Source organism: Meles meles, chromosome 20, assembly GCF_922984935.1.
Source record: "Meles meles chromosome 20, mMelMel3.1 paternal haplotype, whole genome shotgun sequence".
Lineage (NCBI taxonomy): Eukaryota > Metazoa > Chordata > Mammalia > Carnivora > Mustelidae > Meles > Meles meles.
The window spans coordinates 55632303-55648352 of NC_060085.1; the positions used below are offsets into that span (position 1 = coordinate 55632303).

General features: G+C 37.4%; 1 protein-coding gene across 2 annotated transcripts in view; it reads right to left on the reverse strand.

Moving 5' to 3' along the window:
• The window catches only part of TMCC1 (transmembrane and coiled-coil domain family 1), a 258137-nt gene that overhangs the window by 180271 nt on the left and 61816 nt on the right, over nt 1–16050 (reverse strand). For both annotated transcript variants that reach the window (XM_045990860.1, XM_045990861.1), the window contains one exon: nt 3924–3979. The gene's annotated coding sequence lies outside the window, so the exon portion shown is untranslated. The remainder of the gene's footprint in view (nt 1–3923; nt 3980–16050) is intronic.

Genomic DNA, 16050 nt, shown 5'->3' on the forward strand with positions numbered 1-16050 from the left:
TCATATTTATCAAGTTCACTGGTAAATAGGGGTGACACGTTTGCTCTATGGAGAAGAAAATGGAAATAAAAATCTTGTAAGCTGAATTCTCTGCTGAAGCACAAACGACAGTCTGGCACCATCTGAGCAAATGATCCAGACAGAATCTGTCTTTGGAGAGACTAGAGCTTTTGCTCAGTACCAGCTATCAGAAAAGAGATTTCAGACTCACTCCAGAGGTGGGGAACAAGAGGCAAGATAGTTTACATCTCAAACAGACAAGTGTTGGTCAGCTGGAGTTGGTCCCCACCCCCACCCTACCCTACAAAAAAAGAAGAGATTCAAAGATATCCCTTTCTTTGAATAGTATCATCTCTGACAGAAGTTTCCCACATATCCACACAATTTCAAAAGCAAAGAAATAACACAGTAACTGGGTGTGATGGAAGAGTAGAGAAAAAGAAAGGTTAAAATGCAACCACACACCAATATTAAACGCAGGAAATTAAAAGGAAGCTGAAACTAAGAAATGTAAAGTTGACATAACTGCCATGGTTATGGGAATCACATGCAAAAAAAAAGAGGAGGGGAATATGGTAGGGATGAGGTTTTTCTTAATGGAAAGAAATAGGTAGTATTTTTGTATTGAGTTTTTGCAAATATATAAATTTGTATTAATGCACAGAACCTGCTAGAGAGGACAAAATATGGTGTAGGAAGTTATTTCCCTATTTTCCCTCAACCTTTCTGTTCAACAAGCTTTAAAACTCCTTTCACTACCAAGTACTTTGAACAGCCTAAGTCACTACAAATGAGGCCCTCTGGTGGTCATGTTCTGGGGATATGGCGAATCCCTGCCACCAAGTAGCCATCTAAAAGGCATCAATTAGCTAGATATAAGAGTTCACTGCGAGGGGCATTGGGTGGCTCAGTTGGCTTAGCGGCTGCCTTCAGCTCAGGTCATGATCCCCGGGTCCTGAAATGGAGCCCCAAACGCAAACCTGCTAGAATCTTCCTCATGGTAACTACTCTAAGAGGACCCTCTTACCATGTATATGGTACTATCACTGTGGCTCAGCTGTCCGTATTTTTTCGACTATTTCCCCACCTTCTGACTTCTTCGTGATTCAGGAACATTAAACATTGTGACAGACTTAAAGACATTTGTCACTCACCAGTACCTTCCTACTTTTCAAATATCACAAAATTCTTTGCTCCCAAACAAGCAAATGAGTAGCAGTCGAGAGAATGGGAAATTTCACTGCCTTTTGCTCAAATTATTTGTGGCCATGCTGAAATCCTGCCATACCACTGGGGCTTCTTACCCTTGTCCTGATTGCACATTGCTTTTGTTTTTTCCTCTTCCCATTGGGGGAACCAAGAAAGAATCCCTTAATCCTTATTAGGTTAATGACTGTCTGGGTCTTTATTGGAATTTTCTGGGGCTCCTTGAGGGCAAAAATGTTGCCAAAAGTACATGTATTTAATTATACTCACTTCCCTCATGAGTTCGTAGAGCAGACTAATATTTATTGAATTACTTCCACTCTGCAAAGCATTGAGCTCCTCAGAGAATAAGAGCTATGTAACCAAGATAATCCAGTAACTAATCTCTTGTGCTGGGCAATGTAGACCCTAAGAAGATGGGAGGATGTGAAAGCAGCAGACTGATAATAAGGAAGTAATTTAGTATTTTCCTTATTTGTATTGTATTAGCTCAACAATACAACTGACTTTGTTGTTTTTGGAAACAAAAAGTATAAAATAAGTTCCTCCATGAGATTAAAAGATACCATGATTAAAGGAATGGTATCAAGGTTACCATTTGGAAAACCAAATGACCTACTTGTCTCATATATAAAGTTTTTATCAGTAAACTTGTTTCTTTAGGCAGTGTTATAAACGTATCAAGCTTCTTATTTTAAAAAAGGAAAACATAGTATATTTTAATTATCAATAACTTCATTTGAGATTTCACTAGCATTTGTACATCATTTTTATTTTCAAGTAAATGAAAGTGATGATTGATTACAAACGAAAAATGCCAGAATTCCTAGGAAAACCTCGAAAGAGGGTGTCAAGTCAAAGCTTACACAGGCCATCTATACAGCTGCAAAGGTTATATATTAGAAAAGTAATGAATTCTGGGATTTGTAAAGCCAAGATATTCCTTAATTATACTAACCAGCAGAGGCTTACTTAGCATGGAACCCTAAAGAAACCTAAATTGAGCTTTAAATATCAAGTTGTAAGATAAGAATTTTGAAAAACAAACAACCTGTTGCATTGCCTCTACGATGTACTAGTACTTACACTACATTGTACACTACACTACACTACAATGTACATCTACATTATTGCTCTGATATCAATACAAACGAGAAATATGGTCAAAATTTTGAAGCTTGCTGAAATTGTCTGTAGGCCAACAGAAAAGCTTTAAGATTACCTTTCAACAATACGCCAAATATTAAGGAACATGAAATACTGTGCTCAAAATACCAGTGATGATGTAATAATTAACTAAAAAATTGCTGACAGTAAGAATGCAAGCACTGAATGAATTCAGTAATGCCAGAATTTTTTAGGTCTCCTAAGGAAGGCCCCTTTAATTTTGACCCTTTTCCTCCACGAGCAAGCACGTGGATGTCCCTGAGCTGCATACCCACTTCTCATGGCCCTTTTTGTTTTAACTGTCAGAGAGGCTGCCTCTGGTTCTGCTGTGGATCTTCAGCTGGGGGCTCTGACCTGCCTGAGTCACAGTGACGGTGCTTGTTGTCAGTTGCATATACACCCGTCAGTTAACCACTATTTAAATGATACTGCTTTTCACAGTTTTTCGAAGATATCTGAAGTTTCAGGTAACTGGAAAATTGTCAGGTTTTGCATTTAAAAGTGTTTTGGAAAGACTGGAACAAAATGCAGACATACAAACTAATCATTTTTGCTTTGCAAAATTACACACGGATGTTAACTATTCTGTAACCCATTTATATTAACTTCAGGAATACTTACTTGAAAATTTTTTTTAATCCCTTTAGGGCTTCTGTCATATCATTGTACATTCTAACAAAGTTCTGTGGAATGCTTGTGAGTTATTTTCTATATCATCAAAATGTATCGCCACTGAAGACTAAAGACAGAGCACACTTTTTTGGAGGCTTGAAACAAATGATTTTAAAATTTTCATAATTTGAGTAATAAAAAGTCAGTTTTTATAATTTTTTTAATAATAAATACCCATTTTGAAAAAAATAGGACTCCTATTTTCTTCTTTAAGATAGCAAATTCAAATGAGTAAACAGTTGCACAGTTTATACAACTCTCCAAATAATATATTGAGATACCTGGTTTAATACAAACAAATTCAACTGCACAGTTAAGTGTGTTTCCGTAAGAAATGTTGGCTTCTCTTTTATTCACTCAGCTTCTCTGAAAAGTAAAGTTCTTAAAGTTCTTACAAGTAAACTAGAAAAAGGGAGCAAAAGGGTATGGGGAAAAAAGGGGACAAGGGGAAGGAGTACAAAGTAGGAAAAAGAAAAGGTAGCTAGCTACTTACAGAGAAGGCATTTCAGAGAACTTTGTTAAATTCTCAGAATTTTTAATAATTTTTCTACAACAGTTTCACCGAAGACATATTACACCATTACTTCACAGCCAAGAAACAAGCTACTCTGAATGAATATCAGAGATAAGTTTAAAAATTGTTTTAAAAGTCTGGCAAATGTTTAGGAGGGTTCTCTAGAAAACCATTCAAATTATATACAAATTATGTTTTTTTTTTTCTTTTGATAAGGTGATCAAAGCCTTTTTTTCTTTTTTTTCCCCCAAGAGGGAAAGGATTTATTAGCCCGTTTCCAGCGCAGGGAGCCAGGGGCAGTGGTGGGGGTGTGGTGGTCTATGAACCAAGTTATTTTACTAACCATTAAGAGTTATATACTTGCCTTTATCACTCTTCCTCAAGCACTTCTAAGGTGTACAGGAATCCTTTTAGGACAAGCTGAAAAGCAAACATTAAGAATTATAAATTGAAAAACTGGGTGGGGAGAAGCTATTATATTTACATAGAAAAAAATGAGTTGATGTATAACAAATGTTAACATTTATCTCTCACTGGTAGGTGTAGGGTCATTTTTTCTAGTATTTTTCAGTATTCTCTAATTTTTTGAAAATATAATCAAGAAAAACTATAAATAACAGAAGATATTTTAGAAAAAAGAGTGTTAACTTGTTAGTACTTAAGGAAGTACACATGTCATTAAGTAGCAATGAATAGATTTACACTATGATACTGAATTAGGAATGGCTATTAATTCTAATCTTCAAGTAACATGAAATGCAAAGCAAGTACATAAACAAGACTCAAATTATATGCAAGCATTTTTTCAAGTACCTTGCAATTCTATATCTGCAATTTTGCATTCAAAACGAACTCTGAAAACTGTAACTACCATGAACAACTGAGAATCAGGAGGCATAAGAATTCAAATTTTTGTGGAAAATGATCTGACACAGCCACTATCAGAGAGGCAATTTAATTAGACAAGTATTTGGGGGTATCTGCTATGTGCTTAGCATTACACAAATGAAAGCATATCATCCTGCCCTCAAGGAACTCACAATCTGGGACAGAAAGTAAAATTTACATACTTGAAACTTAAGGAAAATAGCACAAAAGAATATCATTAAAGCTAAAAGGTATAAGGAAAACTGCAATTACCATTAGAAGATCAGTTAAGATTATATTTGTTTGGGAAAGCTTCATTAAGAGAAAGAGGCTTGGGGCGCCTGGGTGGCTCAGTGGATTAAGCTGCTGCCTTCGGCTCAGGTCATGATCTCAGGGTCCGCAGGGAGCCTGCTTCCTCCTCTCTCTCTGCCTGCCTCTCTGCCTACTTGTGATCTCTCTCTCTGTGTCAAATAAATAAAAATAAAATCTTTAAAAAAAAAAAAAAAAGAGAAAGAGGCTTAAACTGAGCTTTCAAAGTTGAGAAGATGAATAAGCAGGGACCAAGACTCCCAGCTGGAAAACCAGTAAACACAGTATGTTTGGGAGCCAGTAAAGTGGAAGATGGGGGTACCTGGGTGGCTCAGTTGAGTGTCTGTCTGCCTTTGACTCAAGTCATGATCCCAGCGTCCTGGGATCAAGCCCTGCATTGGGCTCCCTGTTTCTCAGGGAGCCTGCTTCTTCCTCTCCCCCTGCTTGTGCACACCCACACCTGAACTCTCTCTCTAAAATAAATAAATAAATCTTTAAAAAAAAAAAAGGGAGGCTAGATGACTGTACTTGTGGATACACATTTCCTGAGGCAGCTGAAGAATGGAGTGGCTGGTGGGTCAACATGAGGCAGGACTTCCTATCATATAATCTTTTGTACCTTTTGAATTCTGTGTCTTATGACTATTATTATGTATTGAAAAATAAACATTTTTTTAAAAAGAAGAAAATACATATTTCAATCTCTAGGGTAAACATTTAAAAAACAGTAAAATAGTATTTAACTACTATGTTAAATAGAAAGAAAATATAGAATTAAAATGCCCAAATGAATGCAAAAAAGAGTGAAAGAAAAATCACAGAACAAGTAGAACATATAAAAAGCAAAATGTAAGAGGTCAAATCTAAACCCAAATATTCCAGTAATTACACTAATGCAATCAGATCAAAAGATAAAAATAATTACACTAATAAAGAACAAAATTCAACTATTATGGTGTTCACAAGAATCACACCTAGGACACAAAGATAGAAAACAGTTAAAAATGAAAAGTATGGATGGGGCGCCTGGGTGGCTCAGTGTTAAGGTTAAAGCCTCTGCCTTCAGCTCAGGTCATGATCTCAGGGTCCTGGGATGAGCCCCGCATTGGGCTCTCTGCTCAGCAGGGAGCCTGCTTCCTCCTCTTTCTCTGCCTGCCTCTCTACCTACTTGTGATCTCTCTCTCTCTCTGTGAAATAAATAAATAAAATCTTAAAAAAAAAGAAAAGTATGGAAAGGTCATACAAAAAAGGAAAGCCTCTCTAGCCATATTAATACTACTAAAGTAGACTCTAATGTAAAAAAGCATTTGTAGGATTCAATGTATAACTTATCAGTAAGATATAACAAATTAAAATTTGTATACATGCAGTAACATAGCCTTCAAATATATAAAGTGAAAGTTGGCAGAATTACAAGTAGTAAAAAATATCAATATAATCATAATAAGGCAACTTTTAATACCAGTAGCTGTCAGAATACCAGTAGCTGACAGAACAAATGACCCAGAGAGAGGGAAGAAAAGGATAAAAATAGAGATTTGAATAGCATGATTAACCAAACCTACACTACCAAGTAAATGCGGAAATAAATATTGAGTACTGAGAGATCATTTATCAAAACTGATCATATACTGAGCCCTAAGGTAAGTTTCACAAGTCATTCTCTGACCACAATGTGGATTCCTAATGTTCAGCGAAGGGAAAGATTCACACTCCCCCCTCCACCCTCCATTTTCTGATCCAACCTTTAGGCAATACAGCAGGGATAGGAGGTTGGACAAAATGCTTGAGAGGGGAGAGGGAAATACAGGCTTCCAGTTAGGGAATAAGGCACAGAAATAAAAGGACAGTATAAGGATACAGTCAATGACACTGTAATAGCGATGTAATGAGACAGATGGTAGTTACACTTGTGGTCAATGTAGCATAATACATAAACTTGTCAAATCACTAAACTGTACACCTAAAAATAATTTAACACTGTATGTCAACTACACTCAAAAAAATATACATACTTACATACATACACTTTAAAAATACAACAGGGAGCAACACAGAGGCTGCACAAACTAAAACCCTGGAGGGAAAGCTTTCTTTCTGACTAAAGGAAATACTGTCCCAAGAGCATGGAGTTAGGAGGACTTAAACCGCAAATTTTGATAAACGGCTTAATACTGAATGTGGGCTAACATGAGAGTGTAAAGCCCCTGGTGAGTACAATGGTAAGAGAGTTTCCACCTGAGGCTTTTTCTCCAAGAACCCGAAAAGAATCTTTAATGCAGGGGGGATCTGAGATAATGCAGAAAAACTCCTCAACCTTGCCGTCACTCACCCCTATGGAGCCAGAAGAGTAGAACAGGCAATGCCCATCAGCCCAGACCTAGTTCCTCCAATCTCCCTCTGGAACAAAAGGGTTAGTCTGCAAAGAAAAATTCATCAAGGCCTGTAACCCTGAGAACACTGGCTGAATCCCACTATAACTGGGGGAAAAAAGAGATGAAGAATACTGGCACTCAATCTTCACAATCTCTCTAAATTAACAATGACCTTAATGTAATCTTTAGTGAGAGAGCTCTAAAAACCTTGGCTAGGGGAACCTGGGTGGCTACGACTCTTTGTTTCAGCTCAGGACATGATCTTGCCAGTCGTGAGATCTAGCCCCGAGCTGGGCTCCATGCCCAGTGTAGAGTCTACTTCAGAGTCTCTCTCTCTTTCCCAACCACGTCTCCTCCCACCTCTGCCCTTCTCTCTCTTGATAAATTAATGAGCTTTTCTCATTACAGGGATAAAACAAACAAACAAATAAACAAACAAAAAAACCACAACCTTGGGGGCACCTGGGTGACTCAGGTCATGAGCTTAGGGTCCTGGAATCAAGCCCCGTACGGGGCTTCCTGCTCAGCAGGAGTCTGCTTCTCTCTCTCCCTCTGCTCCTCAATCAGAGAAAGACAATTATCATATGATCTCACTGATAGGTGGTATTTGAGAAACAAGGCAGAGGACATAGGGGAAGAGAGGGGAAAAAAAAATGAAACAACAAAACCAGAGAGGGAGACAAACCATAAGAGACTCTTAATCTCAGGAAACAAACCGAGGGCTGCTGGAGTGGAGGCGGATGGGAGGGATAGGGTGGCTGGGTGATGGACATTGGGAAGGGTATGTGCTATGGTGAGCACTCTGTATTGTGTAAGACTAATGAATCACCTTCCTGTACCCTTGGAACAAACAATACATTATATGTTAATTATTTTTAAAAAAATTTTTTAAATAAAAATAAATTTTTAAAAATCTTAAAAAAAAAAAAAAAAAAAAAAAAAAAAAAAAAACCTTGAGGGAAACTGGATGGCTCAGGTCATGATCTCAGGGTCCTGGAATCAAACCGTGCATCAGGCTTCCTGCTCAACAGGAGTCTGCTTCTTTCTCTCCCTCTGCTCCTCCCCCTTGCTCGTGCTCTTTCTTTCTCTCAAAAAAAAAAAACTTTAAAAATTTAAAAAATAAAAAAAAACATGACCAAAATAAGGGCTAAAAAAATTAACCTAGATACTGCAGTTGGGTAAAAAGAACAAGGGGAAGCTCTACCCAAGGAAGTGGCATGTAAAGTTTTGTGAAGGCCAAACCTCTGAGACCCAGGTTCTAGTACCTGGCTAAATCTGAAGCTTAACAGACCATCACAGAACTCCTCTTACCCTCTATCACCATGCTAACAAGCGCTAACAATAACAGTGGAATATAGCTGCAAGAGACAGACTCTGAGAAACAGCACAAAAGTAAAATCCAAAGCCAACCAAGGAGATAAAAGACACTCAGGAGACAAAGGAGAGTAGGAAAATGTGAAGTCTCTGGGCTCCCATGGCGAAATAAGTATCAACTCTGGTAACCACAGCAATAATAAACTTCAAACACAGCCCAAACCCTAACAAGTTAACACAAATTCCACCTTAAAGGACTAGCAGAAGGAAATCTACAGTCTTCTCTAAGCATATAAAAGTATTTCCTGTTCTATACATGGTCCAGCATTCAGAAAAGAATTTTAAAGTATGCCAAAAACACAGCTTGAAGAAACAAAGCAATCATCAGAACTAGACTCAGATACAACACAGATTTTGAACTATCAGGTAGTTTAAAACGTGCTTAATATGTTTAAAACTGTAATGGAAAAGATAGTCAACATGCAAGATCAGACAGGTAAATTCGCAGGGACATGGAAATCAAGAATCAAATGGAAATTTAGAAATAAAAACACACAGGGGCGCCTGGGTGGCTCAGTGGGTTAAAGCTTCTGCCTTTCGCTCAGGTCATGATCCCAGGGTCCTGGGATCGAGCCCCGCATCAGGCTCTCTGCTTGGCAGGGAGCCTGCTTCCTCCTCTCTCTCTCTCTCTCTCTCTCTCTCTGCCTGCCTCTCTCCCTACTTGTGATCTCTATCTGTCAAAATAAATAAATAAAATCTTTAAATAAAAAAAAAAAAAAAAAAAAAGAAATAAAAACACACAAATAAAGGATTATTAGTTGACTTCAAACAGCTGAAAAAAGAATCAATGAACTTGAAAAGAGAGCTAAGAGAAACACCCAAACTGAAATGTAAAGAAGAAAATATAGTAGGAAAATAAAATAGGAGAGAATATATGAGAAATGTGGGAAATTATCAAACAGTATAACATACAGACACTTAATTAGAATGTCAGGAGAGAGAATGAAGAAAAAATATTAGAATGCCCAAGAACTTACCAAAATTAGTGATAAGATACCTAATTACAGACTTAAGAAACTCCAAAAAACAAAGAAGATATGTCTTCCCCCCCAAAAATACTTGCACTGGGGCATATCATATTTAAATTGCTGGAAGGCATTAAACTGCTGAAAGGTAACCAGGGAAAACATATTACACACAAAGGAATAAAAATAAGATTACAATAAACTTTCAGTCAGAAGTTTTTCAAGTTCAGAAGACAGTTAAGTGACAACTTGAAATGCTGAAAGAAAAAAACTGCCCCAAAAGTATTCTACATCAAGTGAAAACATCCTTCATAAATGAAGAAGAAATACTCTCCCAGACAAACAAAAACAGAGAATTCATTGCCAGCAGATTCACCCTATAAGAAATATTAAGGTAGTTTTTTGGGCAGAAGGAATATGATAAAGGTAAGAAGCTTGAATCTATACAAAAAAATGAATAAAAAGGTAAAATAAAATATCTTCTTTTTCATATTTTTAATTGCTCCAAAATACAATTGTTTAAAGTAGTGAACAATGTACTGAGGATTTATAGCATTTATAACGAAATATGTAACAACAGTGACAGTGAAAGGAAGATTTAGGAACATACACTATTGAGATATATTCACTACATGTGAAGTGGTATCATTTGAAGGTTACTCAGGTTATTTTTAAATGAATACTATAAAACCAAAGGCAACCACTAAAAGCCATTTTTTTGAAAGATTTTATTTATTTATTTGGCAGAGAGCGAGAGATCACAAGTAGGCAAAGAGGCAGGCAGAGAGAGAGGGGGAAGCAGGCTTGCTGCTGAGCAGAGAGCCCGATGTGGGGCTCGATCCCAGGACCCTGAGATCATGACCTGAGCCAAAGGCAGAAGCTTAACCCACTGAGCCACCCAGGTGCCCTAAAAACCATTTTTTTAAAGATGTATTTATTTATTTGAGAGAGAGAGAGAGAGTCCAAGCAGGGGCAGAAGAAGAGAATCCTCAAGCAGACTCCCCACTAAGCACAGAGCCCAACATGGGGCAGGATCCCATGACCCTGAGATCATGACCTGAGCCAAAATCAAAAGTTGCATGCTTAACTGACTGAGCCATCCCGGCACCTCTAAAAACCATTTTAAGTAAGTAAAAATAAGTCAGGAGGGAGGATATAAGAATACTAACAAAAAGCTCAATTCACACTACACAAGACAAAAGAAGAAAAAACAAAGAAATGCAACAAATAGGGGCAGCTGGGTGGTTCAGTCAGTTAAGTGTCCACTTCTAGATCAATCATGATCCCTAAGACCTGGGATCAAGCCCCACATGGGGCTCACTACTCAGGGGGAAGTCTGCTCCGCCCTCTCCCACTGTGCCCCTCCCCCTATTCATGATATTTCTCTGTGTCTCTAAAATAAATAAATAAAATCTTTTTTTAAAAAAAGAAAAAATGCAACAAATGGAAAATAGTTCACAAAATGGTAAGTTTTAATCTAATATATTAATAATTACTTTAAATGTGAATGGTCTAAAAACACCAGTTAGGCAAATTGTCAGAATGGATGAAAAAGCATGATCAAGTTAAATGCCATCTACAAAAAGCCCACTAAATATAAAGATTTAGGTAGGAAAAGATAAAGCAACAGAAAAAGATACCATATACTCATCAAAAGGTTAATAGAACCAAATCAATTTTAAAGTAGACTTCAGAATCAGAAAGACTGTCAAGGGTAAGAGGGCCACTACAAAATGATAAAGGGGTCAATTCTCCAAGAAGATATAATCATCATAAATACATATGCACCTAAAAAAAGAGCTTTGAAATAAAAGGCAAAAACTAATGGATCTAACAGGAGAAACAGACAAATCCATAATTATAGCTAAAGACTTGCAACTCAATAACTGTTAAAACAAGTAGGCAAAAAATCAGGCAGGAGACCTCAATAGTATTACCACCTAACAAGTAACATTCACGAACACTTCACCCAGCAACTGCTGAACATACATTGAATATATATTCTTTTCAAGTGTACTTGGAACATTCACAAAGATATTCTATATTCTGGGCCATAAAACAAATCTTAAAAATCTTTTTTTTTTTTAAGATTTTATTTATTTGACAAAGAGAGTAAGCAAGAGAGAACACAGGGTGGGGGATGACAGAGGGAGAGGGAGGACCCCAAGCCAAAGACAGATGCTTAACTGACTGCGCCACCCAGGTGATCCTTAAAAATCATTTTTTAGGGGCGCCTGGGTGGCTCAATCGTTAAGTGTCTGCCTTCAGCTCAGGTCGTGATTCCCGCATCCTGGGATCGAACCCTGCATCAGGCTCCCTGCTCAGAAGGAAGCCTGATTCTCCCTCTCCCACTCCCACTGCTTCTGTTCCCTCTGTTGCTGTGTCTCTGTCAAATAAACAAATAAAATCTTTTCTAAAAAATCGTTTTTTGGGGGGCGCCTGGGTGGCTCAGTGGGTTAAAGCCTCTGCCTTCAGCTCAGGTCATGATCCCAGGGTCCTGAGATCAAGCCCTGCATCGGGCTCTCCGCTCTCTTCTATCTCTGCCTGCTTCTCTGCCTACTTGTGATCTCTGTCAAATAAATTTTAAAAAAATCTTTAAAAAATCATTTTTTAAAATGATAAAAGCACATTCTCAGACGACAATGAAATTATATTAAAATCAATAGCAAAAGATCTGGGAAATTTTCCCCAAATATCTGGGTATTAAACAATATACTTCTAAATAACCCATGGGTAAAAGAAGTCTAGGAAAAAAAACTCTTTTAGTGCCCGAGCAAGCACGCTGGGGAGGAGTAGAGGGAAGAGAAATCTTAAGTAGCCTCCACACCCAGCATGGAGCCCAACGCAGGGTTCAATTTCATGACCCTGAGATCATGACCTGAGCTGAAATCAAGAGTCAGAGGCTTAACCAACAGAGCCAACCAGGCACCCCAGAAAAAAATTTTAAAGTATTTCAAGTAAGTGAAAATGAAACAACAAAACTTGTGCAGCTAAAACATACTCATAGAAAAATTTACAGTTTTAAATGCATATATTAGAAAAGACCTAAAATCACTAACCTAAGCATCTACCTTAAGAAACTTTGAAGGGGAGCAAGTTAAATCTAAATCAAACAGAAGGATAAAAATAATAAAAATGAGAGCAGAAATAGGGGCACCTGCCGGCTCAGTCAGTGGAGCACACAACTCTTGATCTCAGGGTTGAGTTTAAGCCCCATGCCTGGTGTAGGGATTACTTAAAAATAACATCTTACCAAAAATACCAGAACAGAAATCAATGAAATTGAGAACAGAAACACAATGGATTAAAATCAATGAAAGCAAAAGCTGGTTACTTGAAAAGATCAATAAAACTGATGAACTTCAACTTCTGGCCAGGCTAACAAAGAAATAAGAAAGACAAATTACCACTAACAGGATGAAAGAGAGAGGACATTAACACTGAAACAACAGCTATTAAAAGGATAATAAATACAAGGAACCCCTCTAGGACCGTAAGTCTGACAACCTAGATGAAATGAACCAATTCCTTCAAAGCTGACACACAACTACAAAAACTATACAAGGAGAAATAGATACCTGAATAGTTGTATCTAAACAAAGTGAATCTGTAGTGGTAGCTCCTCAAAAAAGGGAAACTCCAGACTCAGATGGTTTTACTGGTTAATTCTACACAATCTCTTGCAGAAAAAAGGAGGGAACATTATATTTCATGAGGCCAACATTACTCTAATACTAACCAAGACAAAGACATTACCAAAAAACTACAGATCAATACACCAAGCGAACATATACATAAAAACCTCTAACAAAATATTAGCCCCAGCAATCCAAACCTAACTGAACACTAAAAAAAAGCAATGAATGTAATTCACACTATCAGACTAATAAGAAAACCACATGATCATAACAATAGATGCCATAAAAGCACTCAATGAAAATTCAAAAAATGTCTATTTATGACACTCTCAACAAACTAAGAGATAAGGGAAATCCCTTAGCCTGATATAGAGTATCTATGAAAAACCTACAAAAATCTAAAAAAATAATATAGGTTTAAATAACACTGTCATGAATTTAGGAGTGAATGAGGATACAGGAATAGACATGCAGAATGTGGACTACTTGTCATTTAGCATCCAGAGAGTTTATATTAGTTATGTCTATACAAAAAGAACATAGAAATGTTTTTGAAACTTACAAATCCTATGCATATAATGCAGATGGAGGAATAAATTCAGACAATACCCAACATTAGGGTGGGTTGTTTGTTTTTTTTCAACTTCATTTTCAGGAACGTACAAATCAAATTCAAGGTGTGCACTGGTAGTTTTTACCTTGTATTCCAGCCTCTTCCCTCTTCTTTTACCATTCCTGAAAGGTATCCATAAGAACAACCTTGGTTCATTCTGCCTTGGTTCTAATACTACTTGTGCTCTTATAATCACCTGCATGTTTTGATCTGCATCCCAAAATCTGGTATAAGAAGGTAGCTGATATAGAATCCTTTATTTCAGCTTTCTGACTTAACTCATGAACTAGTAAGAATGAAAGCTCTTAACCCTCAAAGTACTTCCTTCTTTGATGCCACCTATGATATAAAAATTAGACTCCTCCCTTTATTCTGAAGACATATCCTGGTCCCTCCAGAAAAGAAAAATGGAGAGAGGAGAGGATGTTTATGAGGCTAGTTATTCAGCACATGTAGGGGGTACCTGTTTTAAAAGCAAACCTGTATTATGAATCACAGTGTATTTAGAATGTTCTAGAACTCCTTCTATATGTGTCGGGCCTTAAGTCTCATGGCGTGTGTGTGTTTGTATGCGCGCGCATGCCTGCTAAAGATGTATAAATAACAGAGAATGAAAAACAGAAGAATCATTTTAAGAGATGAAAAAATGAGGGGAAATATCCTGATGAACTACAGATAATACAGTAACATCTGTTTGTCTATAGATATTCTCACCAGCTCCCAAAAAGATTACTCTCTACTCCCATGAATAATTACTATCTCAAGATGAAGGTGAGGAAAGACATCCAGCTTTCCTAAGAAGCCTGTAATTCCCAAATACTTTTTAAAATAAAGATACATAAATAAATGCTATAAAGTATAAATCAGGTATCTATTATCAAAAGTGAATAGTTAACAACCAGTAAAGGGGAGGAGGTAAATCCTTGCCACTGAAGCTGAAGAAGGGAACATTTGATCACCCAGTCAACTCTCACTGATACGGGTTGAAGCACTTTCAGGGTTCCCAGAAAGAGTCCAGAGAAATGTCCCCAAAAATCTAAGAATGCACAATGGCAAGAGTCCTGAAATATTAGGGGGAAGTACCCTGAAAACCCTAGAAAAACATCATGAGACACGTGAGGAAAATTGAGGGGCAGGGAGTGAGTGTCTCCCAAATACTTTGGTGTGAGGACAACCAAAAGGGGGGAAAAATTTCTCTTCTGTATATTCATTTCAAACTAAGAAATTATTTTAAGTTTCCTCCTATGACAATCCTCACTCTCTCCCCAAACATATCTATAAGAAATTTAAATATCATACACTTCAAGTTGTTTTTCATTTTCATCACGTAAGACTCTGAACGATGTCAGCTACCTCATACTTAGCTTTACAAGGGACTTCCTTCTGAGAACCAAGCATAGAAAAAACTATCAAAATAAAATTCCTGATAACCTCAAACAGCAGAGGAATAAGAAACAGAATAAACGAATCAACTGAAGAAAATTCCTGTTAAGATCATTAAAAATCAAGAAAAAGCCAAAATATGGGGTGCGTGGGTAGCTCAGTCGGTTAAGCGTCTGCCTTCAGCTCTGGTTGTGATCCCAGCGTTCTGGGATCCAGTCCCACTATCGGGCTCCCTGCTCATCAGGGAGCCTGCTTTTCCTTCTCCCTCTACCCCTCCCCCTGTTCATGCTCACTCTCTCCCTTTCTCTCTCAAAATAAATAAGTAAATAAAATCTCTTTTAAAAATGTCCTTGGTAAGGGAGACAAACCATAAGAGACTCTTAACATCACAAAACAAACTGAGGATGGCCAGGGGGAGGTGGGTAGGGAGAGGGTGGTGGGATTATGGACATTGGGGAGGATATGTGATATGGTGAGTGCTGTGAAGTATGTACACCTGGCGATTCACAGACCTGTACCCCTGGGGCTAATAATACATTATATGTTTATTAAAAAATTTAAAAATAAAAAAAATTCCCTTGGTATGTCAAATTTTGTTCATCTGCCCCCAGAGTCAATCTTAAATCTCTCTAGAAAAAATGAAAAACACACAGTTTAGAAATAAAACTTAATCATGTTTTTCAGGTTTAAAAAGTCTCCAGTTTATGCTCTTTCTCCTTCACTGTAGGTCATCTGAGATGGTTTCAATGGTAACACATACTTTATGCTTTGCTACACTGAAAATTTATTCAACAGTTCTATTCTTGAAGTCATTATTTCTTCTCATGCTGCTATTTTATAAGGGACAACATTTTTTCAGCCACCTCCTAAGGGAATTCGTGATTTAGCAACATCTTTTCCCAACCCAGTCATTCACGCTCAAAAGAAAATTTTCTGTTGACCTCCGTGTTTTATACATCACTACTGA